This window comes from Bidens hawaiensis, unplaced genomic scaffold, assembly GCF_021521415.1.
Source record: "Bidens hawaiensis isolate Kalapana, Puna unplaced genomic scaffold, B.hawaiensis_p1.1 tig00007049_1, whole genome shotgun sequence".
NCBI classification, from domain to species: Eukaryota; Viridiplantae; Streptophyta; class Magnoliopsida; order Asterales; family Asteraceae; genus Bidens; species Bidens hawaiensis.
Window position 1 is genome coordinate 688,923 of NW_027491485.1, and position 26,820 is coordinate 715,742.

Below are 26,820 nucleotides of genomic sequence, written 5' to 3' on the forward strand. Positions count from 1 at the left end.
TTTTTGGAGTCACTAGATTTGCTTGATTTTTAAATGGAGACTTCTCATGCATTTGACCCGAATTCATGGGTATGAGTCTTACCAAACCCAGACATTCCTTAAATGGGTTATAACATCTCATTAAATTAAAAATTATTCTCATCAAATTATTGATGTAAAAATCCTAAAAAATATAATATAGTAAAAATTAAGATCTTATTTATTTTAAAATATATATATATATGTATTATTTAAATTAAAACCAATTTTATAGTAAAAAAATAAACGGGTCTTGGGTCTCATCAAACCATAAGTATATTATTAACTTTTATAAATATTATTTATAATTAAAAAACCAATTTTATAGTAAAAGAAATAAACGGGTCTTTGGTCTCATCAAAACCATATAGCTTTTAAACCGGATTATAACATCTCATTTATTTATGAAACAATTTATCATCAAACCATAAGTATATTATTAATTTTCATATAATAAAAAAATACAAACTGAAAAAATAAATAAATATTAGTTAAATAATATAAAACAACCCCCGTAATACGGGGGATATAAACTAGTATATATATATGTATATATATATATCTAACTATCTATATAATTGTCTACCAATAAATCCTATGTGTCACTCTCAGGTTGCTCCCCCAATTCTCTAGAGCCACCATATTGTTTGATTTCTAAATGGAGGTTTCTCATGCATTTGATCCGAATTCGCGGGTATGGGTCTTACCAAACCTGGATAGTCTTTAAATGGGTTATAACATCTCATTTATATTTGAAAACTCTTTCATAATCAAACAATAATTTTTGCGGGCTATAGGTCTCACCAAACCCGGATAAACCTTAAACGAGTTATAACATCTCATTTATTTGTAAAATAACCCCTTAATCATCCAGAATAATTTCCACGGGTTATAGGTCTTACCAAACTCTAAAATCCCTTAAATGGGTTATAAGATCTCATTTATTAGTATACACTTTCATCGTTAAACCCTAATTTAATTCATCTCTTTTACATGTTCTCTGGAGCTGGTGTATCATCTCGTTCATCTATTAACTTCTGATACTACCCACCATCGTCAACTACATCAACGTCCCCTTTTTCATTAGAAAAACATTTGTGTTCATGTTTGTTCATTTAAAAAAATCAACATGCCTGTATTAGTTTATGTTTGTTCGTTAAAATTAAAAAACATACACATCTCAATTGAAAAAACCCAAATGCTAAATATATAATAACAAACTAATATATATGTATAAAACTAAAACAAAATTACGTTAAAAAATAAAATAAATCATCATAAAATAGCAAAACGATTAAAAACAAAAACTTGAATAAACTCCCGTAACACGGGAGGATCAAACTAGTATATATATATATATATATATATATGATTGATTTCTTTTGAGAACCACTTTGAGTTTTAAGAACTCGAAAGAACAAAACGTAACAATTTTTTTTTCGAATTTTTTTACACATGTGTAATACGTAAGTGTAAGTGATATACAAAAAAATGCGGTATTTTTTTACACACCGAATCGACTTTTTACACATGTGTAACTAACGTTTAAACTTGTGTAATTATAAAAAATAATACTTATTCTCTCTCCTGCTTCATTTTTTAATTAAATTTAATCTTAGCCACATATTTCATATCATTTAATTAAATGTGTGGTTCAAAATTGAATTCTTATAGTTTTTAAAACTCACTATGGTTCTTAAAATAACCCTCCCTTATATATATATATATATATATATATATATATATATATATATATATATATATATAATAATAACCCTTTTTATCATTCTTTGCAACATGTCACTTAAAACTCTTATAATAAGTAGAAACAAAATGAAAAAAAAAACTTAACAAGAACAAACTTTAATCATAAGAGAAAAAGTTTTTAAAAAAATAATTGCATTTCCCTCTTCGGAAACAGACAAAGTAAAAGTTGAGAAGCAGGAAAACGGTGATTTGACTCATAGATTAAGTAAAACAATACATAGCTCTAAGCAAAAACATGTTCCACCATACATATCAAAATTTATATATAATTATTTCCCGCCAGTCCTACCTAGCAACTTCCATTCCATAGTTGTTCCACATGGGTGTGGCTATGGAAAAATTTGCTTGATCACGACCATTTCTAAAAACTGAAAGCAGTTAAGAGATGATTAACAGATTGAGGGTGCATAAAGCTTGGGGTTGATTCAAATTTCGTACTTCAAATCCCGGTAAATGATGACCTTAAATTTTTAAACTACTTACATACAAATAAAGAAAGGTTCGAAAGATTGTGAAGTTCAAGGATTCTGATTTGAAGAATGAGGATGAGAGAGAATACAAATTGGGAACATATGAAATTCAGATTTGAAAGCAAAGTTTCATGGTTTCTGGAAGAAGAATTTCAAGTTTTCTTTTTCTTTGCCATTATAGTGTCAAGGTTCATTGCCCTCCCACCACGCCAGCTAAATTTGGACATCTCTGCGATCTTGTAAACGTCCTCCTGTTAGTTTATGGGAAACAACCAAGCATGTATTAGAAAAGCTCAATTTGATACTAATCGAAACCAAATTAACATCAATAACATCATCATGTACCAAAAGGTTAAACCATCTAGTTGGTTAGTGATCTTTTCCCGTTTGTCAAACCATTTTTAAAAATATTGTTGACATATTATGGAGAGAAATGAGAATCATTATGATATACTTAAATCCCAAAGGTTCTATTCCACTAGCGCAAACTGCATATCAAGGTAAATTACTACTATTTTTCCCTTCATCATTATTCATGTAAGAACTTGATACAAAAAAAGACAAGTATTGCACCACAGGCTTACCAATTCAGGACCACCGATGATACATCTAACAGCTTTCAACTCTTCAAATGATGGATTCACTTGCTTCGGTCGACCAATCTTTCTCCATCCTCTGACCTCTGTAACATAAAAAGGAAAAGATACGAGTAACTTTCTCTATTTTCAGCTTGAATACAAACGTCACAAAGAATTAGCTAGCTTGCGAATATCAAAGGACATACCAGTGTCGTCAACGGTATCACCAACTAAAAACCTAAGCCAATAACGAGTCAACTGTTGGAATTATGGACCGATTCGGATAAGTCAACGTGGCCGACCGGGTTGTGACCCGTGAGAGTTACACCTTGGGCAACGAACTAAAATCCGCTTAGATTGTTTAACCGGTAAATGACGAATATAGGTGTGACATAATTATAATTTATAATTGTTATAAATTATATTGTTTATTTAGTGGTTAAATAAAGGTGTTTGGGCTTTAAACAAAATTTTGAAGCGAGCAAAACTTTTGAACCGGTTATGAAAAAGATTATCATAATATAATCTTATAATAACTGAATATATGAGATCTAATTTCGTGATATCTTGGATGACACTCCAAGCTTTTTTATTTACAAATAATATTTATAGGAGATCAACCAAGTTTTAGAGAGGTGAGAAAATCCTTTTCCTCGTTCTCTCTGTTTCACGGAAACAAGTGTCCAGCCCACACGAACCGCCACCAAGCTCCAAAGAAACACAACCACCGTCGCCGTTTCACGCGCCGCCGCTTGCTGTTATTGTTTCTTGCTGCTGCTGATCGGAAACCGTCGCTGCTACCATCAAAGGTTGTCGCCGCCGCTGTCCGGTTACTTGTTCGCCACCTAGCATCGTTCGTTGAACCTCGGTGTCTCAACCGGTTAATCATTAACCGAGGTAAAATTAAATAATGTCGTGAATATTATTATTTACTTTGTTTGTTTAGACTCGTACTCGTATCGTCTGTAACCGGATCCTGTACAGTTTCGTTAAATGGTGATTACTCGTTTTTATATTTCGCTGCGTATTCTGTTATTAATAAGATTAATAATTATGAAACTAAACTTTTAAACCGGGTTTAAAAGTTAAACCGTTGACTGATCACCACTGGAACCCAACAGTGGTATCAGAGCCTTGGTTACAACATACGAGTCGAATCTGGTCTTTTCACTGGATCTACATCATAAACTTCAAACTAGTTGAAGTTTTTGATCTAGACAAGTTTTTGAGCAATCTTGGTTTGGTCAATTTTTGTTTATTTTATTTGACCAAAATATTGCTCAATTTTATTTTTATCGAATATGTAAATCTGGCCCTACCTTGTTTGTTTGGTTGAATGGTTTTTGGTTTCTGGTCATATGGATGGTTCAAAAGTTGTATTTATTTTTCGGTTTTATTTTATGGTTTTTGGCCACTTTTGATGGTTCAAAATTGTAATAGTTAGGGTTTGGTTTTTCATTATATGTATTTTTAATATTGTAATGAAGAAGACCCGAAGGAAAACCGAGGACGAGCTCGTGGGGTTCTTGAAGTCAGTGGGAGTTAGCAAAGATGACCGGATGCACCAGGAGTCCATCCTTGTGGTTGTTTGTGTTGTGACCCTTTGACCCGATTGGTCTTGCTAATAGGCTCTAGCAAGACCAATCACCTTTTTGGCCATTTAAGATTTATATATTCTTGTTTTCTATTGTGGTTACTTGCTTTATTATAATAGGTTATAATACCACCGACCTAATATCAAATATATTAAAATAAATTTTAATTAACCAATAAAGTTTTTGCAAAATTAAACTAAATTTGATTTTCCAAAACCTTATAACTTAATAGTTCTCTATTAACTTAAAATTGGTTAGACGTATCGCGACAAACTTAGTTTTTAATAGGTTATTTAAAACTAAGCGTCCTGAGAGATGAAAGGGTTCATCATTATTGTCCCGATAATAAATACAGTAAAATTTGACTTTTACTCTATTTGGTAATTCTAAAATTAATCCCAATATAAAACCAATAGTTTGTGTCAATCCTACTACAAGTCACACTTGAGGCATACTGCAAAATTTTGAGTGTTTGGAGCTAAAGCACCACACTTGTTTTCTAGCTTATCCCATCAAGGTGAAAGCGCTTCGTTGACACATCCGGCCCTTTCACACGTCACTGTACTAGGACAACTATTACTTTACTCTCCTGTTACGTGCTAAAGCTGTCTGGAGACTTAAAGTGGGCAAAGATGAGGCTAAACGTTTCTATACAGACAATCGTTGTCTCTATAGGTCTCATAACCGAGAGTTGTGCTCTATTCACAATTGGCAATCGTTGTCAGTCTACCTAACCACTTATTAATGTTGTGTGCTACAGCTGCCTTTAATAACTGGAAGCCGGATTCTCTTGTTCCTATTCATCATAAGACTAGTTCTTACAATGGCAAAGCGCCTGTACGTTCTCGATGGACCAGTTCCAAACGAGCCTGAAAACAACACAGCCGCTGCTCGAAAAGCTCTTGACAAGCATAGGGATGACTCGGCTGAGGTCTCCTGTATTATGCTAGCCACCATGACTTCTAAGCTTGCTAAAGGCTTAGAAGACTTTGGTGCCTATGAGATGCTGGAACAACTCAAGGGCATGTTCCAGAAACAAGCCCGTCAGGAACGGTTCGATACCATGAAACAACTCATAAGTTGCAAGATGGCATAAGGGTCTCCTGTCAGTGCGCATGTTCTTAAGATGAAGGGGCACATCGATCAGCTTAAGAAACTTGATTATCCCATGCTTGATGAGATGGCATCGGATTTCATCCTCAACTCTCTCCCCAGCTCTTACGACCAGTTCGTAATGAATTTCAACATGAACGGCTGGGTAAAGACAGTGCCGGAGCTGCACAACATGCTCAAAACGGCTGAGATGAACATTCCTTTTAGGACCAATCAAGTTCTGATGATCCGATCTGCTGGTGTAAAGAAGCCTAAACCCAAGAATCAGGGTTATAATGGAAAAGGCAAGAAGAAAGTTACTGTTGCTGCCAAATCTGCCACCAACACTAATAAGAAAGTTGCAAATGCACCACCGCCGCCTCCTGAGGAGCACTAGTGCTACAAGTGCAACAAGATGGGGCACTTGATGCGTAACTGCCCCGAGCATCTAGCTTAGCTAGCAAAGAGGAAGGCCAATGGTGAAGGCTCTTCTCGAGGTATTTCCATATACGTTATTGAACTTTTCACTGTCTCTAGCAACACATGGGTATTTGATACCAGATGTGGTTTCCACATTGTTAATGTCTTGCAGGAGCCTGAGAAGTGGAAGAAACTGAATAAAGGCAGCATGGAACTCATCGTTGGAGATGGGAAGAGAGTACCAGTTCTGGCAACTGGAGTTTTTCATTTTACTTGTCCATCTGGCCTAGTTTTTCCTTTGAATAATTGTTTGTATGCTCCTGGTTTGACCAGAAACATCATTTCATTTTCATTGTTGCTTGAACAAGGTATTAAGTACGTTTTTAATGGCATGGCTATTTCTGCTTACTTAAATGATATCTTTTATTTTGAGGCTAAACCTCGAAATGGTATTTATGAGATTGATGTTCAAACTGAAAATAACGTATATCATCTTTCAAAACGTATCAAGACTAGCATCAATGATCTTTTCTATGACATTGCCGACTTGGCCACATAAGCAAGGCAAGAGTTAAAAGACTCCAATCCGAAGAGATTATTGAATCCACAGGATCGGACTCGTTTGATGATTGCGAATCTTGCTTAGCTGGCAAACTCGCCAAAGACTCCTTCACTCATAAAAGTGAACGAGCAAGTGATCTGTTAGGACTCATACATACTGATGTATGTGGACCTTTCAGAACCATGACTAGAAACCATGAAAGATACTTCGTTTCTTTTATCGACGATTATAGTCGATACGCTTATCTGTATCTTATGAAACACAAGCACGAAACTTTTGAAAGGTTCAAAGAGTTTCAAAACGAAGTGGAAAAACAACTTGGTAAAACCATTAAAATGCTTCGATCAGATTGAGGTGGAGAATATCTTAGCTCAGAGTTCATCACTAATCTAAAAGAGCATGGAATTGTTTCACAGCTACTCCACCTGGCACACCCCAACATAATGGCGTGAGCGAGAGGATAAATCGAACTTTGCTAAACATGGTTCGATCGATGATGTGTAGAACTAACTTACCTCACTCCTTTTGGGGTTATGCCCTTATGACCGCCGCCCGCATTGTCAATCTAGCTCCAACTAAGAAGATGGACAAAACCCCATATGAGATATGGCATAAGGGAAAGAAGCCCAAATTGTCTTACCTTAGAGTATGGGGATGTGATGCTTACATCTCAAGTGAGTCTGATGACAAACTTGATCCCCGCGGCGTAAAAGTTGTTTTCGTCGGATACTATAACCAAAGCGGTTATTATTTCTTTCATCCTGATACAAATACGATTTCTATCAAGAGGAAAGGCCACTTCCTTGAGAAGAAATTTCTCAATCGAGGAACTGGAGATAACATTGTCAATCTTGAAGAAATTCAAGAACCACAAACAACCGCTGAGGAAGTTGGAGCGTCTGATCAACAAGTTGTTGTTGCTGATACATCTGACGTGAACACGAGCGTTCGCAGAAGTAGTAGGAATCCCATACCAAATTCTAGATACTTATGGCATCTAGGTGGTCCCGAAGTCTTATTAGTAGCCGAGTCTGGCGACGAGCCTACTAACTACAAATCTGCTATCTTGAATCCGGAATCCGAGAAATGGCAAGATGCCATGAACGCCGAGATGCAATCCATGCAGGATAACTATGTTTGGAACTTGGTTGAGCTACCCCCCCCCCCCCCGATAGTAGGGCAATAGGGAGCAAATGGATTTTCAAGAGAAAAACCGACATGCATGGAAATGTACAAACCTATAAGGCACGGCTAGTCGCGAAAGGTTTTACTCAAACTCAAGGTGTTGACTATGATGAAACCTTCTCGCCCGTTGCTATGACTAAGTCAATAAGGATATTACTTGCCATAGCCGCGTACTATGACTACGAGATATGGCAAATGGATGTCAAAACCGCTTTTCTTAATGGACATCTTTCTGAAGATGTTTATATGGTTCAGCCTGAAGGTTTTGTCGATCCTAAATATCCTAATAGGGTTTGCAAATTGAACAAGTCCATTTATGGACTTAAGCAATCATCTCGAAGCTGGAATCTTCACTTTGATGAGAAAATCAAAGAGTTTGGTTTTGTCAAAAATGAAGATGAGCCTTGTGTTTACAGAAAGGCTAGTGGGAGCACTATATCATTCCTCATATTGTATGTGGATGATATACTGATAATTGGAAACAACATTCCTATGCTTAAGGAAGTTAAGCACTGGTTGGAATCTTGTTTTGCAATGAAAGATCTTGGAGAAGCCGCTTATATTCTGGGAATAAAGATCTATAGAGATAGATCTAAGTGGATTCTAGGGCTAAGTCAAAGTACGTACATAGACAAAGTAATGACACGCTTCTCAATGGAAAACTCCAAGAAAGGAGCTGTTCCAATGACTAAAGGAACCGTGTTGAGCAAATCACAATCTCCGGCAACGGACATTGAGTCTGAGCATATGCAAGCAATTCCATATGCTTTTACGGTTGGCTCTATCATGTATGTTATGTTGTGTACTAGACCAGACGTCTCATATGCCTTGAGCATGACCATTCGTTTTCAACATAGCCCTGGCATGGCCCATTGGACTGCTGTAAAGAATATTCTAAGGTACTTGAATAGGACCTAAGATATGTTCTTGGTGTTTGGGGATTGGAAGAGGAGCTCACTGTAAGGTGTTACACTGATGCTAGCTTCCAGACTGACCGAGATGATTCTCGCTCACAGTCAGGTTTCGTTTTCACTCTAATGGAGGAGCCATTTATTGGAAGAGCTCCAAGCATAGTGTAGTGGCGGATTCTACCACTGAATCCGAATATATAGCTGCATCTGATGCTGCTAAAGAGACTGCTTGGATGAAGAAGTTCATCACCGATCTCGATGTGGTTCCGAGTATTCACAAACCAATCGAGGTGTTCTGTGATAACACAGGTGTTATTGCTCAGGCCAAAGAGCCCAGATCTCATCACATAGCCAAGCACATTCTAAGGAAGTTCCACCTCATATGGGAGATACTGGAACGAGGTGACATCATAATAAGAAAAATAGACACAGATCAAAACCTAGCAGACCCGTTCATTAAGCCGATGACTCAGGACAAGCATGACCAACACAGGGAGGCTATCGGTCTTAGATTAGCTAGTAATTTGTTTTGATTTAGTATTTGGATGTATGAACATTTAAACATTTATACTTTTAAGTTCACTTTTAATTTAATGGTTAAATGCAAATGTTGAATACTATAACTGTGTTCGTTTTAATACGTTTAATCCATAGATATTGTATTCTAAATTATCCGTAGTCGGTCAGACTCGTGGGAGCGCATCTGAATTAAGACTATTCTGACTTTGGACTCAAAGGGTTGACTTCCAAACTCACAGACCTCATTATGAATGACGTTGGATGTAACTCGCATCAAATCATCTTCATGGATCTTAGTAATAAGATGCATTTGATATTAGTATGCTCATTTAGTATCCTTAGACCTGAGATACATATTAGAACTTTCGTTTCCTAAAGGTATTCTTTGATCAGTGTCAAACGCTGTCGCGTAACTGCCAGTCATAAAGGCATTGGTTGGGAGTATTTTGAAGTTCAGTGGGAGTTGTATGTAATCAAGATGGGATTTTGTACTCTTACATGAAATGTAATAGTTAGACATCATGGCGCCTTCGTTGATTCAAACTGGTAAAGTGTGAGGCCTCACCCAAACTTACTGTGTGTTTGATTGGACCACTTTTGTTAGTGCATGTTTTGTAACAGATGATCTTTCGTGTTTGTTAGAATTGAGAGCAACGGTCAAAGGGGAGACTGTTGGTGCATTTTGTGACCGTCGCTATGCAATTCTGACCAGCGGAACGCCACAGGCGAAGTTAGCACAACTTCGCCTTAGGCGAAGTTAGAGCAACTTCGCCAACGGCGAAGTTGTAACAACTTCTGCCTTAGGCGAAGTTATCACAACTTCGCCATAGGCGAAGTTAGCACAACTTCGCCTACTGAAGCCCAGGCCCGTGAATGTTTGTCTATATATAGTTGTGTCTTGTTTAGTTTTAGGTATCCAGAAATCAGTGTGTGTTTGAGCAGCTTGTTTATTGAGAGAGAGTAAGAGACTAGAGTCGTGTGAGACGACCCGAGGTAGAGCTCACCTCGGGTCAGTCGTGTTTTTCTGTTTTTGTTACGGTATGTAACGTGATTATTTTATATATGAATCTGCAGATTTGATTATCCATTCTTGTATTTGTTTGTGTATTTGATCGTGTACGTGTTTGTGTTCTTCGTCTATACACCAATAAACGAGTCTAGGAGGATTCCGCACTCCTAGACCTCGTGCGGATCTCGTATCGATCAGCACCGGGACTAACAAGTGGTATCAGAGCCTTAGGCTCTTACGCTATGGTTCGAGATCTGCGTTTTTGGTGTTTCTGGCATGTTTCTGTGCGTTTTCGGCCGAACAGCCGCCGCAGGCGAAGTTATTGGGTTCAGGCGAAGTTGTCGCTTAAATTTTAGGGTTTAGGCGAAGTTAGCAGCCAGGCGAAGTTATGAACAGGTGAAGTTATGGCCAGGCGAAGTTATGAACAGGCGAAGTTATGGCCAGGCGAAGTTATGAACAGGCGAAGTTATGGCCAGGCGAAGTTATGGCCAGGTGAAGTTATGGCCAGGCGAAGTTATGAACAGGCGAAGTTATGGCCAGGCGAAGTTATGGCCAGGTGAAGTTAAAAAAAAAAAAAAAAAAAAAAAAAAAAAAAAAAAATTGTTTGGAGTTTTCGTCTGTATGGCCGGGTGTACACGATTATTGTGAGACCAAAGATGTTGTTCCGTCAACGAGTGATCTTGTTATCTCTTGGTCTTACGTGTGAACAAATACGTGTCAACTCTGGATTTGGAGTTGAGGTTGTGAATGGGATATTGTTTGAAACTGGATATTGACACATATTCGGGTGTTTGTGGGCAATGAAATTGTTGTTGTTCGTGGTTGACCAACCGAAGAAAGTCAAATTGAACTGAAGGTTTTCGTCATTACTGGATTGCGGTCAGAGCATATTATTTATGTTATTTTCAAGGCGTTCGAGAATTGGATCCTGAAACGTGATGCTTATTTATACGAGTGAAGATTCTGGAACAAGTTGGATTTAACCGGGAATTAAAGTGTCTATGTTCTTGATTGTTATCCCTGGTGATTGAAGATGCTTCGGATTAATTAATGGTCATGTGTTAGTTTCTGTCAAGGTGGTTTTGTGATGAAATTGATCACCTGATGTTGAGTAGTTGAAGATTAAACCTTATCGTATGCCGACGAGTTGGTGAAGTTGTGGAGGAAGCCCAACTTCATGTGTTGGTGAAGTCAGATGGACTCACGTGATTGGTTGAGATGATCTATTGGCACGAGGATGCATGCATTTCAAAGACCTCAATCGTTATGGTCGGAGAAGCTTACACTGAAGGGGAGATCTGATATGGAAGACGCTGGGTGATTGGTAGATTTGTGAAGCTACAGGACAGATTCAGACACGGCTGGTTGATGAACAAAACAGAAGATCATCAGTTAAGAGGGAGTCTGTTAGTGCATGTTTTGTAACAGATGATCTTTCGTGTTTGTTAGAATTGAGAGCAACGGTCAAAGGGGAGACTGTTGGTGCATTTTGTGACCGTCGCTATGCAATTCTGACCAGCGGAACGCCACAGGCGAAGTTAGCACAACTTCGCCTTAGGCGAAATTAGAGCAACTTCGCCAACGGCGAAGTTGTAACAACTTCTGCCTTAGGCGAAGTTATCACAACTTCGCCATAGGCGAAGTTAGCACAACTTCGCCTACTGAAGCCCAGGCCCGTGAATGTTTGTCTATATATAGTTGTGTCTTGTTTAGTTTTAGGTATCCAGAAATCAGTGTGTGTTTGAGCAGCTTGTTTATTGAGAGAGAGTAAGAGACTAGAGTCGTGTGAGACGACCCGAGGTAGAGCTCACCTCGGGTCAGTCGTGTTTTTCTGTTTTTGTTACGGTATGTAACGTGATTATTTTATATATGAATCTGCAGATTTGATTATCCATTCTTGTATTTGTTTGTGTATTTGATCGTGTACGTGTTTGTGTTCTTCGTCTATACACCAATAAACGAGTCTAGGAGGATTCCGCACTCCTAGACCTCGTGCGGATCTCGTATCGATCAGCACCGGGACTAACAACTTTGACTCGAGAACGAAAACGATAATGATTGAACGACATATGAGATTCATTTGATCCATGTCTCATTGTTCAATTGGTGTCTTATACGGAAATGATAGATGACAACGATTACTATATTTTCATTATCTTGCAATAGTGTATTCCAAGATCTTTTGGTTAATGAATTTAAAATGTCATAACATGTTGGGGGCAGCCATGTGTAGCTAGAGCACCGCTGGTTGTCAGCGTTGAGAAACTTAACCGAATCCGTCCAAGTGGGAGACTGTTGGAATTATGGACCGATTCGGATAAGTCAACGTGGTCGACCGGGTTGTGACCCATGAGAGTTACACATTGGGCAACGAACTAAAATCCGTTTAGATTGTTTAACCGGTAAATGACGAATATAGGTGTGACATCATTATAATTTATAATTGTTATAAATTATATTGTTTATTTAGTGGTTAAATAAACGTGTTTGGGCTTTGAACAAAATTTTGAAGCGAGCAAAACTTTTGAACCGGTTATGAAAAAGATTATCATAATATAATCTTATAATAACTGAATATATGAGATCTCCTAATTTCGTGATATCTTGGATGACACTCCAAGCTTTTTTATTTACAAATAATATTTATAGGAGATCAACCAAGTTTTAGAGAGGTGAGAAAAACATTTTCCTCGTTCTCTCTGTTTCACGGAAACAAGTGTCCAGCCCACACGAACCGCCCCCAAGCTCCAAAGAAACACAACCACCGTCGCCGTTTCACGCGCCGCCGCTTGCTGTTATTGTTTCTTGCTGCTGCTGATCGGAAACCGTCGCTGCTACCATTAAAGGTTGTCGCTGCCGCTGTCCGGTTACTTGTTCGCCACCTAGCATCGTTCGTTGAACCTCGGTGTCTCAACCGGTTAATCATTAACTGAGGTAAAATTAAATAATGTCGTGAATATTATTATTTACTTTGGTTGTTTAGACTCGTACTCGTATCGTCTATAACCGGATCCTGTACGGTTTCGTTAAATGGTGATTACTCGTTTTTATATTCCGCTGCGTATTCTGTTATTAATATGATTAATAATTATGAAACTAAACTTTTAAACCGGGTTTAAAAGTTAAACCGTTGACTGATCACCACTGGAACCCAACATCAACCTACCAACCTCCATTAACTCAAAGAAATCACGCCGACAAAGATAGTAAGCCCCTGTGCTTAGTTGAAATACAGACAAATCTCCGTCCAGAGTTTCTTCCCATCCCATGTTATTTTCCAAGGCTTCCTGATCAGAGTACACAAGGCTCACACCACATTCATGTGCCTTCAACCCGCTCATCACAACAACATAGACATGAATTGTGTCTCCAGTGTTCAGTTTATCTCCAATTGGCCAATAGCTTAACCATGTACATTCTTTACCAAATTCGGGTTTGCCAAAGACTTTAGGGTTGTACATATAATCAACACCTTTGGCCGTTTTGATTTTACAAAACCATGTCCAATCTTCACTAAATATGCTATACTTGAAAGTTACATTAATTCCTTTAAGCGTCTTATTTTTGGGACACGGCGGGACAACAAAGTGCAAAACACATGATTTTGATATATACTCGGATGTCATGTTTGGATCCTTTATATGATCTGGTAGAGATGTGCTTATTATACCAAATTCATACAACATCTGTGCCACACAAACCAAATGGCTCAATCATTCTATATACATTAATCGATTAGTTAGTATGAATATTGTATTTCAAAGTAAACCAACTAACCTGGATATGCCAACTTCTACCTTCTGTGAGCTCATCATCACCAACAAGGCACACCTGGTGGTTTTGATATTCTTTTAACCACTTCATGTGCCCCAAATCAGTTTCACCGAGCTTGGCTACTGGTACCAATTTGATAAAGCCTTCAACTTCATACAAATGAATACAACCTAAATAGCCAAACTCTTGCAACGTGAATCGAGGTGATTGGAAAGTTACGCTCTCAAGTAACTCACAACCATATATATACAATTCTGCAAGTGTACTAGGGAGGCGTATAAGGCATTTGAGTTTAGAGCAAAAACTCAGGTCAAGAACCCGAAGTTTTTCAAGATGATTATAGCAAGGCAAGGACTCAAACAAACTGTTGGCTAAATTCAAATACTGCAAATCTAATTGAACCCTGAAAATCAAAGGAAAAGTGTTGGTACATGTAAGATGGCAGTCTTTCAGGAATAACCGTCGCAATGATAACGGGAAGGGAAATGTAGTTTGTTCGGTAACAAGTACACCAGAAGTACTGTTAGATTTGGATCAGGGTTTTAGGTACTGTATGATCAAGAAACGAAGTATAATAGTCGAATGTAATCTCTTTATTAATAATCGAATGCTTACAGATAATAATAGCCAAATGATTACAGTATTTTCGACTAATTGGAATTGAAAAGTGATGAAATAAAACACGCATACTGGAATGCTTAAATAGAAAATAAAAATAACAAACTTAATTTGCAGATAACTAGGTCTTCATCTGCTCCTTTATTTTTGGATCTCCAAACAAATAAATACGTTATTCTCCTGTTTACTTGGTCATCAAATACAACGGTTATTTCCAGAGAATCTAGTCAACATTAAACCAACATTCTCCCCCGTAGTGTTGACTTTCTGCAGGTCCACCATACCAACAAGTTTTCTCATTTCAGCAAACTTAATACGGGCCAGCGGTTTAGTTAAAATGTCGGCTTTCTGCAGATTGCCACTGACATGCTCCACATACACTTGTTCTCGTTCCACACATTGACGAATAAAGTGATACTTCATGTCAATGTGTTTGCTCCTCCCATGAAACACGGGATTTCTCATCAATGCAAGTGCGGATTCATTATCAACAAACAGCTTCACCACTTCCGGTTTCTTACCCAACAGATCACATATCAGATTTCTCAACCACAACGCCTGGCACGCTGCCGACGTTACTGCCATGAATTCAGCTTAACAAGAGCTTAGGGCCAATGTCTTTTGTTTCTGTGAGCACCAAGTAATCAGATTGTTTGAATAGTAAAATGCCGTACATGTTGTGCCCCTTCGGTCTTCAACATCAGTACCATAGCTACTGTCACTAAACCCGATCAATTTACCATCTTCACCGCGGTTATACTTCAGCCCATATCCTAAAGTACCGCGGATGTACCTGAGTATTTGCTTCACTGCAGCGTAATGACTTTGTTTCGGGGTTTGCATTAACCTGCTTACAATTCCAACCGAGTAGCTCAGATCTGGACGAGTGTGAACCAAGTAACGAAGACATCCAATTAACTTCCGATACATGGTTGGATCAGTATCTTCGCCTTCTTCATCCTTCGTTAACTGCAACTTAGATATCATAGGAAAGCTTGTGGCATTACACTTTGACATACCTGCCAATTCCAGTATCTTCTTTGGGTATGCTTCTTGTCTTATGGTTATTCCCACCTTGGATTGTTCTACTTCCATATCAAGGTAGTAGGATAGCTTCCCCATATCACTCATATCAAAGACAGATTTCATCTTTCTTTTGAACTCATAAATTCTTTCCTCACTGGACCCGTCACAATTAAATCATCAACATATACACCAACTATGAGAATAAAATCGGGCTCATGTACCTTATAGACTGCTTGGTCATGCACACACTTGCTGAAACCAAGGTTTTTGAGTACTTCATCTAACTTTGCATTCCAAGCCCTCGGGGCTTGTCGTAAGCCGTAGAGAGCTTTATGAAGCCGATATACCCTATCTTCTTTCCCTTTTACTTCGAACCCACTCGGCTGTGTCACATACACTTCTTCTTTGAGATTACCGTTTAGGAAAGCCGACTTGACATCTAAATGATGCACAAGCCAGTTCCCATTAGCTGCAATTGCTAGAAGCAGCCGAATGGTTTCTAAACGGGCCACGGGTGCGAAAGCTTCTTCAAAGTCCACTCCCTTTCTTTGTACATAACCTTTTGCCACCACACGAGCCTTATGTTTTGTGACTGCTCCGCTTGCATCCCTTTTAACCTTAAACACCCACTTCAACCCAATTGCTCTATGACCATGTGGTAACCGAGTCAAAGTCCAGGTCTTGTTTCGATTAATCGAGTCAAGTTCTGCCCTCATAGCATCTATTCATTCACTTTTAGTTGCAGCCTCTTCATATGATACTGGTTCTTCATCAATCAACATTAGCTCTTGGTTTCTGTCATATAGGTCTTGAACTTGTTCTTCGTTTAAGGCTGTGGTGTCTTCATACAACCCCTCCATAGACCTGAACCCTCGAAAGGGTGTATGATCAAATGGAGCTGTATGTGAGGAAGATTGTGATCTTTGATTACCCGAACATGTATTCAGATTACCTGAAACTGAAACATTAGACAAAGGTGAGTAGTTATTAATGGGTGTACCAGTGCTTCCGATTTCGAAGTCTTCTTGAACTTGTGATGGACCAGCCACATCTAGCCCCTGTACCGGTAACTTAGCCCATTCAGACATGGGCCTTTCGACATTGGGTTTACCCCAATTCCACTTCTTGTTTTCGATGAACTCAACTGTTCTTGCAATAACCACATTGTTCTTTACCGGATCAAACATACGATACCCTTTAGTTCCTTCTTCAATCCCAAGATGCACCATTGCATGCCCTCTGTCATCGAGTTTTGCAAGATAATTCTTCATCTGTCTCACATAACCGACACAACCAAAAACTCAAATATGATTGAGATTTGGTTTCCATAACTGATACGGGGTAGTTCGCTTCACCGCCTTTGTGGTTATTCTGTTGAGAATATGTACCGAATGCCTTACTGCTTCGCCCCACAACACCTCCGGAACCTCCATTGACTTTAACAGTGAACGAGTCATCTCTATGATCGTTCGGTTTCGACGCTCCACCACTCCATTTTGCTCAGGAGTGTATGGTGTTGTTAGCTATCATTTTATTCCTTCATCTTTGCAATAATCATTGAATGCCTTTGAGGTGAACTCACCCCCTCGATCAGTTCGTAGCATTCTAACCTTGTATTTACTTTCCTTTTCAACCTGTTTTTTAAACATTTTGAACCTTTCAAAGGCTTGGTCCTTTGTTTCAATCAAATAAATCCACATGTATCTGGTAAAATCGTCAACAATTAATAGAAAGTATTGATTACCTCCTGCCGTTTGCGGAGTTATCGGACAGCATAGATCTGCATGGACCAGACCAAGTGGCTCACTTGCTCTCCAAAGTGCTTCTTTCGGGACAGCCTTTCGAGTCTGTTTAGCAACGACACACCCTTCACATACTTGCTTAGGATTTGTTATATGAGGCATTCCCGACACTAACTCATTCCGAGCCATCGATTCTAGCGATGCAAAGTTGACATGCCCCAACCTTGCATGCCATAACCATGCTCCATCATGTACATGTGCCGCCAAACAAACGGGTTTAGTAGTTCTCAGGTTGATTTTATACAATCTATTAACAGACCTTTGGATCTTCAAAATCAATCTCTCATGGTCATCATAGAGCTTTAACGTGTTACCCCGCATTACATCATACCCTTCTTCCGTGAGTTGCCCCAAACTAAGAATATTGCTCGTGAGAGCTGGAATATAATAAACATCTTGGATGAGTATGTGTTCACCTGTCTTGCTTTCAAACACTAGCGGGCCTTTACCTTCAATTTGAACTTTTGACCCATTGCCAAACCGAACTTGGCCCATTACTTTACAATCCAACTCTGCAAACGCCTCTCTCATACCCGTCATATGATTGCTCGCGCCATTATCGACATACCAAACATCCTTGGTATCACTTGTTTTTGGGAAAACTCTATCTTCGTTCAACAACACCATTGATGGCGCGTCTTCATCATGTAAAGTCAAGTACAGTGCTAGTTCTTCCTCCTTGGCATCTGCTAAATTGACTTCTTCCCTTTTCTCTTTAGATTCTTTACACTCTGATGCGTAGTGCCCGAGTTCATGGCAATTGAAACACTCAATATGCCTCTTATCCTTGTTTCTCGACCCGTTCCTTTGATCTTGGTTCCCGGCGTGTCCACCACGGTTACCCCTACCGCGACCACGTCCCCGAAAACCACCCCGACCACCCCGTTTAGCTTTTCCTCGTCCACCCGACTTCTGGCCCATTAACTGTTGGTTCTTCACTTGTCCCTTCGAACTCGTCTGAACCTTCGTTTTGGTGAATAACAAGCTGTTTTCGGTTGCTTGTTTCGATTGACGAAGCTTTACTCTATCTTCATAAGCTTTCAAGTGTGCAATCGCTTCTTCAAATGGCATAGTTTCAACATCTGAACTTTGCTCAATTGAAGCCACCAGGTTTATAAACCTCTCAGGGACCGTGTCGAACAACTTACGTACCAGCTCCTCGTCTTCCAACTTTGCTCCAACACTGTTAAATTTTGAGACCATACCCGACAGCTTTACTGCATACTCATCAATAGAATCTCCATCCTTCATCTGCAGCCCTTCAAACTCACTTTTTATAATTCGTAAGCGAGCTTTCTGAACACGTTCAGCACCCACATACCGGGATTTTAGCGAATCCCGAACTTCTTTGGCCGTCTTCTTCTTCGCCGCCTGTGAGAGAATTTCTTCAGGAATCGCCTGAAAGATGAAAGCTCGAGCCTGTTTAACCATTCGTTCATCCGCAACCGTGCCGGTTGGTGGCTCGATGGCATCCCACAACCAGTGGGCATCCATGATTGCTTCCATCTTTATTAACCATGTGTTGTAGTTTGTAGGTGTGAGGATCGGACATTGGAATGGGACAGAGGTACCTTTTGGGGAACTAGGGTTTGTGACGATTGACATATTGTTGAAGCGTGGAAATTTTGGCATAAATACTAGGATCAGAACTTGGAAGCTCTGATACCAAATGTTAGATTTGGATCAGGGTTTTAGGTACTAGATGATCAAGAAACGAAGTATAATAGTCAAATGTAATCTCTTTATTAATAATCGAATGCTTATAGATAATAATAGCCAAATGATTACAGTATTTTTGACTAATTGGAATTGAAAAGTGACGAAATAAAACACACATACTGGAATGCTTAAATAGAAAATAAAAATAACAAACTTAATTTGCAGATAACTAGGTCTTCATCTGCTTCTTTATTTTTTGGCTCTCCAAACAAATAAATATGTTATTCTCCTGTTTACTTGGTCATCAAATACAACGGTTATTTCCAGAGAATCTAGTCAACATTAAACCAACAAGTACAATCTACTTTCAGATTTGTCCGCTCCTTATTGATTAGATCTCTACACCCTGTCATGTTCAGTGATGCAAGATTTGTAAGGTCTCCAATAGTTTCACAAACCTTGACCAAACGGTAACAGTTCCAAAGAACCAAAGTCTCAAGATGAGGGATCAAGAAGAAATTGCGGATCTCAGTAAGATTTTGTGAGTCTTTAAGATTTAGAATCTGCAATGATGGAACACACTGTTGCAAACATTAGACAAATTTTTAGCACCATATAGTTTCATAAAGATCATTAAAAATCATGGAGCAACAGAAGATATTGGATTCACTACCATTGGCGGCTCAAATTCTTCCAACTTGCTATAGCTCATATCTAGAGCCACCAGTTTTTCCATGCATAAGTCGGAGGGTATGGTTCTTAAACCAAATCCAAGCCAACAGAGCCATCTTAAATCTTCAGAAAAATCCTCATAGGATCCCTCGAGTTCAACAAAATTTAGTTGGAGCAACTTTAGATGATCCATCGTTTTAAATATGTCCGTTTTAAGGCCTGATGGCTGCAAGTTTAGCATGAGAGTAAAAGTATTTATGATGTTCAAATATTTGATATTGATTAATGAAAGCCAAATCCCATTATATAGGGGAAGAAATACAAAGAGATAATTACAAATAATATATAACTCTAACAATTTCTAAAGATGTATTCCATATCAAATGTATCCTAATATAAATAAGGGTCAAGTTATTCTATAAAGGATAACAAAAATAAGAAGTGTGTGAAGACATAAATAATTGACATGTTTCATGTGGGGACCAAAAGAAAAAGGGTATAAAACTAATAGTGCATAGTTTCTCTCTATACATGCAAGTCACATATTAATACCCCCGTTATTTTAGAACGTCTATAACTTTTTCGTATGATATTTAAAAAAAATCATCATAATAACAAGCGTTTTTTACCTTGAATATGAGTATGATTATGTTATATAAAATTTAAAATAAAAATTACGTCATTGTGTGTTTTCGTACGTCATTGTGTCTTTTCGCTTATCATTGTGTCTTTTTTTGTCATTGTGTTTTTTTCGTCATTGTGTCTTTCAACTCATCATTATGTTTTTTTAAATATTAATAACACCGTTGTGTAATAATAATATGTAAAAATTGTTGGAAATCTTGTATTAATAATAAGCATAGAATCCAAAAATAAGAAAAGAAATAATCAAGAAACGGTGAACCGGGCTTGTGTTTGACACAATTCCCTTAAACAGATTCGCGATTTGTTCCCAGGGTACTCCGGTTCGAAGCAGAAGCGTAGTACTGCCGGACTTGATCACTTGCCCGAAACGAAAACCGTAACAATGTTGTTGTAGAAAAAGGAAGAAGAAGAAGTGTGTATGTTGGTGTATTTTCGGTGTAGTCAAAATGATGCACTCATCATGGTTTTATAACCAAGGAATCATAACCATCATCAATTTCCAATTGATGACAATTAAAGAATAATAATATTCAAATAATGGCCATTAAACATAATCAATTCTAATTGATGACCATTAAAGAATAATAATATTCAAATAAATAATGGTCATTAGTGCATAATTAAAAACCAAAAACAATAATCATTATCATAATGATTATTAATTATCTTGACAAGGCCAACATATTTTGAATTTCAAAACCGAATTCCAAAATTGTCTCACACGGGCTCGGGTTTTAATTGAGACTTCATTCACACACTTTAAAAAACTTCCATCAAAAATAATGATAAACTAACAACAAATTATCTGATACATAAAACACAATGATGAATACATGTTACACAATAACTTGAAACGTAAAACAAAATGGTGAATACGTATAACACAATGACCTAAAACATAAGACACAATTGTGAATACATATAACACAATGACTTAAAACGTAAAACACAATGGAAACAACATATTACACAATGACTTGAACGTAATACACAATGAACATAATACTATTTTTTCTCAAATTAAGTGAATATCATACGTCAATCCGAATAAAAAACAATGAACGTATTACACAATGACTAAAACATAATGACGAACAAAAAGACACAATGACGTAATCTTTGTTTTAATTTTTGTTTTTAATATGAGTACTAATTGATATCTATAATACAATGCATATGAAAACTCAATTAAAAGACACAATGAACAAAAAAAACACAACTAAAAAAACCCATTAATTTTTTTTTATTTTTATATAACAATATGATACTCATATTAAAGATAAAAAACGCTTGTTATTATGGTGAATTTTTTTTAAACATGTCGTACGAAAAAGTTATGAACATTTTAAAATGACGGGGGATTGACATGTGCCTTGCATGTGGAGAAAGAAAGTCAACAAAGTTGGGTTATTACATTCATACCTTTCCCATCAAATTTTATTTATTAAATTAATCTCAACCATTCAAATCTTAGATCAATGGATTAGATTCTTTCTCACCCATCTCATTTTTTTTTCAATGTATTTTAACTTTACCTATATAAATAAATCCTTTAATGAAGAGTTGGTAAAGGCTGATGCACAAGGGACATGCTATGTGTTACAATTTGAATAAATTTCATTCATACATTAGAATTTGGGAAAATCACCAAAACAGTTATTTTGACCAATTTTTTTTTTTAAATAGCCATTGAATGTTTGATTTGTTAAAATAGGCAAATCCAAACAAACCAACTAGATGAGGAGAAATAAGCACAAGCAGCAGAGGCAACAACGAATTAGCCAACACCTAAATCTTGTGAAAGGGCCATGAGGTCCACACAACATCAAACCACCAGAGAACAGGTGTCATTGATGGCTAAGAACGGCTACATGAGATCCAGTGGTGTCAAGTCAAAAGGACGAGCTGGGGCATACATAACAATAAGCCACAACACACTTAAATATTTAGTTGGCTTCGCTCCCTCTAGTTGAGCCAGCTCGCCTACAACACTACTGAATATTATACAACAAGGATTTGTTTTAGCCGGTTCCGAATAGGCTGTAAAAGTGAGTTTTTTGGAGACAGTGGGCGGTGTTAGTCGATGCTTTTAACGTGGCACTAGTGGCTCTCGTGTGACAGTAAGTTTAGTGTGCCGGTTGTGTGGACCTATTTCACTTTCTCAGGATTGCGGTGCTAGCGATTTTGATGTCGTCTCTGCTTGTCTGTTTGTTTGGTTAGTTTGTTTTGGATTTGCAATGCCTGTTTGAGCAAATTTTTGTTCAACAACGCCTATATTTGTGATTTTCCCTTAATAATTTCATAACTAGCACACGAGCATGTCATCTGGTATGCAGAGTATTTCAGGTGATGAACCGGACAAACAAAGAAAATAAACGAACGATAGAATTTGGCTTAACTTCCAAACTTTATTATCAAGAAAATCTGACTCAAAAAACTTGATACTATGTCCCTACCCTTTAAACACGGTATATATAAACTAACCTAAACGCGTTGGAATATATTTAGGATGAATAAATTTAACACGATAATTATCTCCATCTAAACTTAAATAGATTTTCCATAAAATAATTATCCATAAATAATAACCCGGTTACTTGCACACCAAGTTAATCGATTTCTTCTTTCCCAAGCCGCTCCACGCAATTTCCATAAGACGACTCGGGATTCTTCAACATGTCATGTGCTACTTATTTAACATTTATCTTGTTATAATAAATTTATACCCTTGGGTAAAAATTGATTGAAAATTTAAATACCAAAATTTAGATTATTAATTATCCTATATTACCTTGAATGCATAATTATATTCTCTCAGTTTTTTCATGTCTAGTGCTAAACCTTCTACCCTTCTTGAACCCTGAAAGGAAAATACATGAAACTATATAAAATTAGATGAAACAGGATTAGGAGGACACAAAATAAAAGTGAAAAAAAGATTACCACTCCTTTTCTTAGTATCTTATATGAATCACTACTAAGCCAAACTCTACTACGCTCTGCAGGGAATTTTGGTGATTCTTGACAAACTATATATGTTTTTTCCCATCTCCTGAATAAGCCTATGCATCACGAGCTTTTTTTTTGGTAAATCGGAAAGAAGACATCTATTAATTAGGGTTTTGATCCCAGATACTGCTGAGTAATCAGGCTCCAATATCTTAACCACATAATCTATGTCTTTGCCAATAAAGAAACAAGCGATATGCAAAAACAACTCTTTCTCGGAGTTATATGGCAATGAAGTGTAGCTCCTTATCAGTACATCTCGAATACGGGAACCAATATCTCTTCCCAATAAACTTAGTTGGCTTTCCCAATTTGGGATGGTATTGTTCATGAACATAGATGAGCCCAACACTTCAATGGCCAGTGGATTTCCTTCACAATATTATACTGCTTGTTGTGCAAGCTTCTCAAAGCCGGCCATAGGAAGTTTGGATCCAAATGCATGACGAATTAAAAGCTCTAGCGATTCGTCGTGTTTCAGTAATCTCATTTCATACTTTTGACACCAGTAACATGGCCATTCAAACCACTTACTGGTAGTAATTTCCCTTGTTGTAATTATAATCTTGCTTTCTGCATGAATCCTACTCCCAGTCCCAAGTAAACCAATTAACAGACTATGCTGAAAAATGTCATCAAGAACAATGAGAGTCCTTTTCTTTCGCAAAACGTCCTCAATCATACACATCCCTCGAGAAACACCAGGTATTTTTCTCTTTGACCCCCCTAAAATATCTTTAGGAAGTTGTTCCTGTAGTTCAAGTAAACCATTGGGTCCTTCACATCTACCACCAATGTCTTCAACGAAACTCGCATACTCAAAACGTTTCCTATTTGAATCGTAAATGTATTTGGCCAACGTTGTCTTGCCATTTCCACCCATACCGTAAATTGCTAAAAAATTAAGGTTGTATGAATTGAACCAAGAACTGATCTCGTTATAACGAGTGGTCATCCCTATTATATTGAGTGGAAGATGAACATCTTTGGGACCTAACTTATTGTAAATTGTATCAACAATTTTCTTCAAAATGCTTGTTTCAGGCCTGCAAGAACAAAGATCATGGGAGGACATGTAAAGATTCCTTATTGATATTTTGAATTAAAAGTATTATATTAAAGTTAAACTTTCAAAGATCAAGGAGTAAATGTTAGTAGATTAAACAAAATTTATGAAAATCAAACTCCTTTAGTCCTTAATAGACTGATCCTTTTCTTAACTGCATAAATTATTGTTCCGGACTGAAATCATTGCAAGGTATCGGTTGTAACACCCGTTAATTTCCTTCTCGTTATCCCGGTCCGTTAAATTATTTAGCTTTCCTCTCAAATGCCATATTCTTTAAGTAGGAGGGGCCATGGTGTAACTTTGATATTATATCATACAGAAGAGATGATTCAAGTTGAATCATTCAACCACTCTTGCACTCACCATGTTCTCCAAACTACTCTTCTTACCTTCTTCCTCCTTTAGCCGACCAAGACATCCAGAGCAGCTCACCATTATTGAACTACTCATCCACTCATCATGTTCCCCACATGCTTCACTTTTTTTTCTTTCTTAAATTGAACGGCCAGCAAAGATGTAGCTCACCCCTGCAATCATCTTGTTTACAGCCAGGGTGTGGGCATAAAACTTCTATTGAAGGTGAGCTCTATGTTTCCCCAGGTCTATTACACCATAATCCATCTTTATGTCTCACGTATTAATCATAAACTTCTTGTTTTAGTCTTACCGGGTGGCTGTCCGCTTGAGCAGTTTCGGGACTGAAGTGATTGAGGCCTTTACTCCATAATCTTCCTAGGTGTGGCTAGTGTATCATACTTTAAGATTATGTCTTTTGGTGTTCGTTTGACTCGTCAACTAATTGTAATTGAAAACTAGTATACGGTTGACTAGTTTGTGATTTGTGATGTCTAACGCGTTAATAGGAAGAAATCAACAACCAATTCGAATATTATAGCCTCGATACAAATTGTGGACTGTAAGAAATTGATCTTAAAAGTGATTGGGATGAATTGGTTGTCGGTTAATCAAACGGGTCGGTACAACGTTAATCCACGTTTATTGAATAGTTGGTACTTTGTACTTAAGAGTTACCGACCCATTTGACTCTTGTAGCGTCGTGTGGACTTTTTCACTGTGAATTCAACATATCGGGTCCACTTGGGGCTGAGTTGGATGTTAATAGCCTAACCGACACTTAAACGCGCGTGTTAGTATCACATAGTGCTTTCGGGGGCAAATTGGGAATTCTTTGTTCCCGAGAGTATCTAAGAGTCATGTGAGTATAATTAAGGCCCGGGAGATGTTATGAATGAGATTGTTGAGGTCGAGGCCTTAGGTACTCGAACCGTGTTAGAATGTCCCGTAGGATAAACGAGTCCTTTCGGTGTCGTTTGTAATGATTGTTTATAAACCGACAGGCGTTTGAGTTGTGGGGATACTTAGGGATTCTCTAGCTCGTGGTGAATTCGTGCCTTGTGTCAGGTGAGTTCATGATGCCCTTATTACTTTTTTTAAGTTTTGGGCTAGCATGTACACTTAAACGATTTTGCTTGAAGAACCGTTTAAATTATTTTGCATAAGCTTATTTATATAGGATAGGCCTTGAGATGATAATATTGGATGATGTATGAATGTGTATGTATATATATTATTGGATGGCCAATATTTGGCGAATTTTGTAACGTTATCGACTACGGATGTTACGTATGCCTACTTCGTGTTTGCACGTGTTGATGGAATGTTACGTGTTGGGGTTGTACGTTTTCTCGGCCCTGAATGTTATTATTGGATGTTATATATAAATATATATATATATAGGAAAGCATGTATAGAGATGTTTATATATAAGAATGATTACCTATTATTATTGCCGATATGGTTTTTTTCTGCAGGGGCTATTGTAGCTTACGGTAGCCACCGTAGCATATTGTGGCTTCTAAGGAATGAAAATCTATTATTTGTTATTTATTTAAACTTGAACTCACTCAGCTTAAGCTGACTTTGTGTACATGTTAGTGTGAGTTTCAGGTTAAGAGGAGGATGCTTACCGCTTGGACGTGCTCGAGACTACTCGGTCGGTTGAAGGCATACTTAGTCGGAAGTTTCAATAAAATTAAACATTCTCTTTTAATGTTTTATTAAATACATTTCAATTTGATTTTAGGAATTTGTTTTAATAATTTTCCACTGAACCTATACTCTAAATTATTACTTTAATGGAACGTGTTGTTTAAGTTTAAGTATTTTTGTAAATATCGTGTATGAGTACCAACTGTGGGGCCACCGGGAGTCGGGGTCTTACAAGTTGGTATCAGAGCCATGGTTCTAGGGATCCGAGCATCCCCGAATGCTTGGACTCGAACTGTAAGGGAAAAGACTAGTATGCCAACCGCGAGTAGCTGCACGCCAAGAGGTAACTTTAATTGTTTAGTCATTCCTTGAATTTTATAGTTTCCAGAATATGATTAAATGTTTAAGTG

The 26,820-nt window shown here is 37.7% G+C and overlaps 1 protein-coding gene, 1 long non-coding RNA gene and 1 pseudogene across 3 annotated transcripts in view; 1 reads left to right on the forward strand and 2 right to left on the reverse strand.

The window, feature by feature from the left end:
* LOC143634426 (uncharacterized) overlaps positions 1-26,820 on the reverse strand; it is a 248,188-nt gene that overhangs the window by 91,259 nt on the left and 130,109 nt on the right. The gene's annotated exons all lie outside the window — the stretch shown is intronic.
* LOC143634457 (disease resistance protein RUN1-like) overlaps positions 2,408-26,820 on the reverse strand; it is a 28,843-nt pseudogene continuing 4,430 nt past the window's right edge. The window contains exons 2-11 of the transcript XR_013153860.1: positions 23,266-24,377; positions 23,114-23,182; positions 19,679-19,903; positions 19,354-19,586; positions 13,904-14,420; positions 13,297-13,812; positions 7,344-7,352; positions 3,040-3,091; positions 2,840-2,937; positions 2,408-2,506 (exon numbers count right to left, since the gene is read on the reverse strand). The product of XR_013153860.1 is annotated as a disease resistance protein RUN1-like (transcript). The remainder of the gene's footprint in view (positions 2,507-2,839; positions 2,938-3,039; positions 3,092-7,343; positions 7,353-13,296; positions 13,813-13,903; positions 14,421-19,353; positions 19,587-19,678; positions 19,904-23,113; positions 23,183-23,265; positions 24,378-26,820) is intronic.
* On the forward strand, positions 24,654-26,509 carry LOC143634418 (uncharacterized). Its single transcript, XR_013153850.1, has 4 exons — positions 24,654-24,979; positions 25,062-25,136; positions 25,759-25,822; positions 26,357-26,509. It is a non-coding gene; the product is annotated as an uncharacterized LOC143634418 (long non-coding RNA).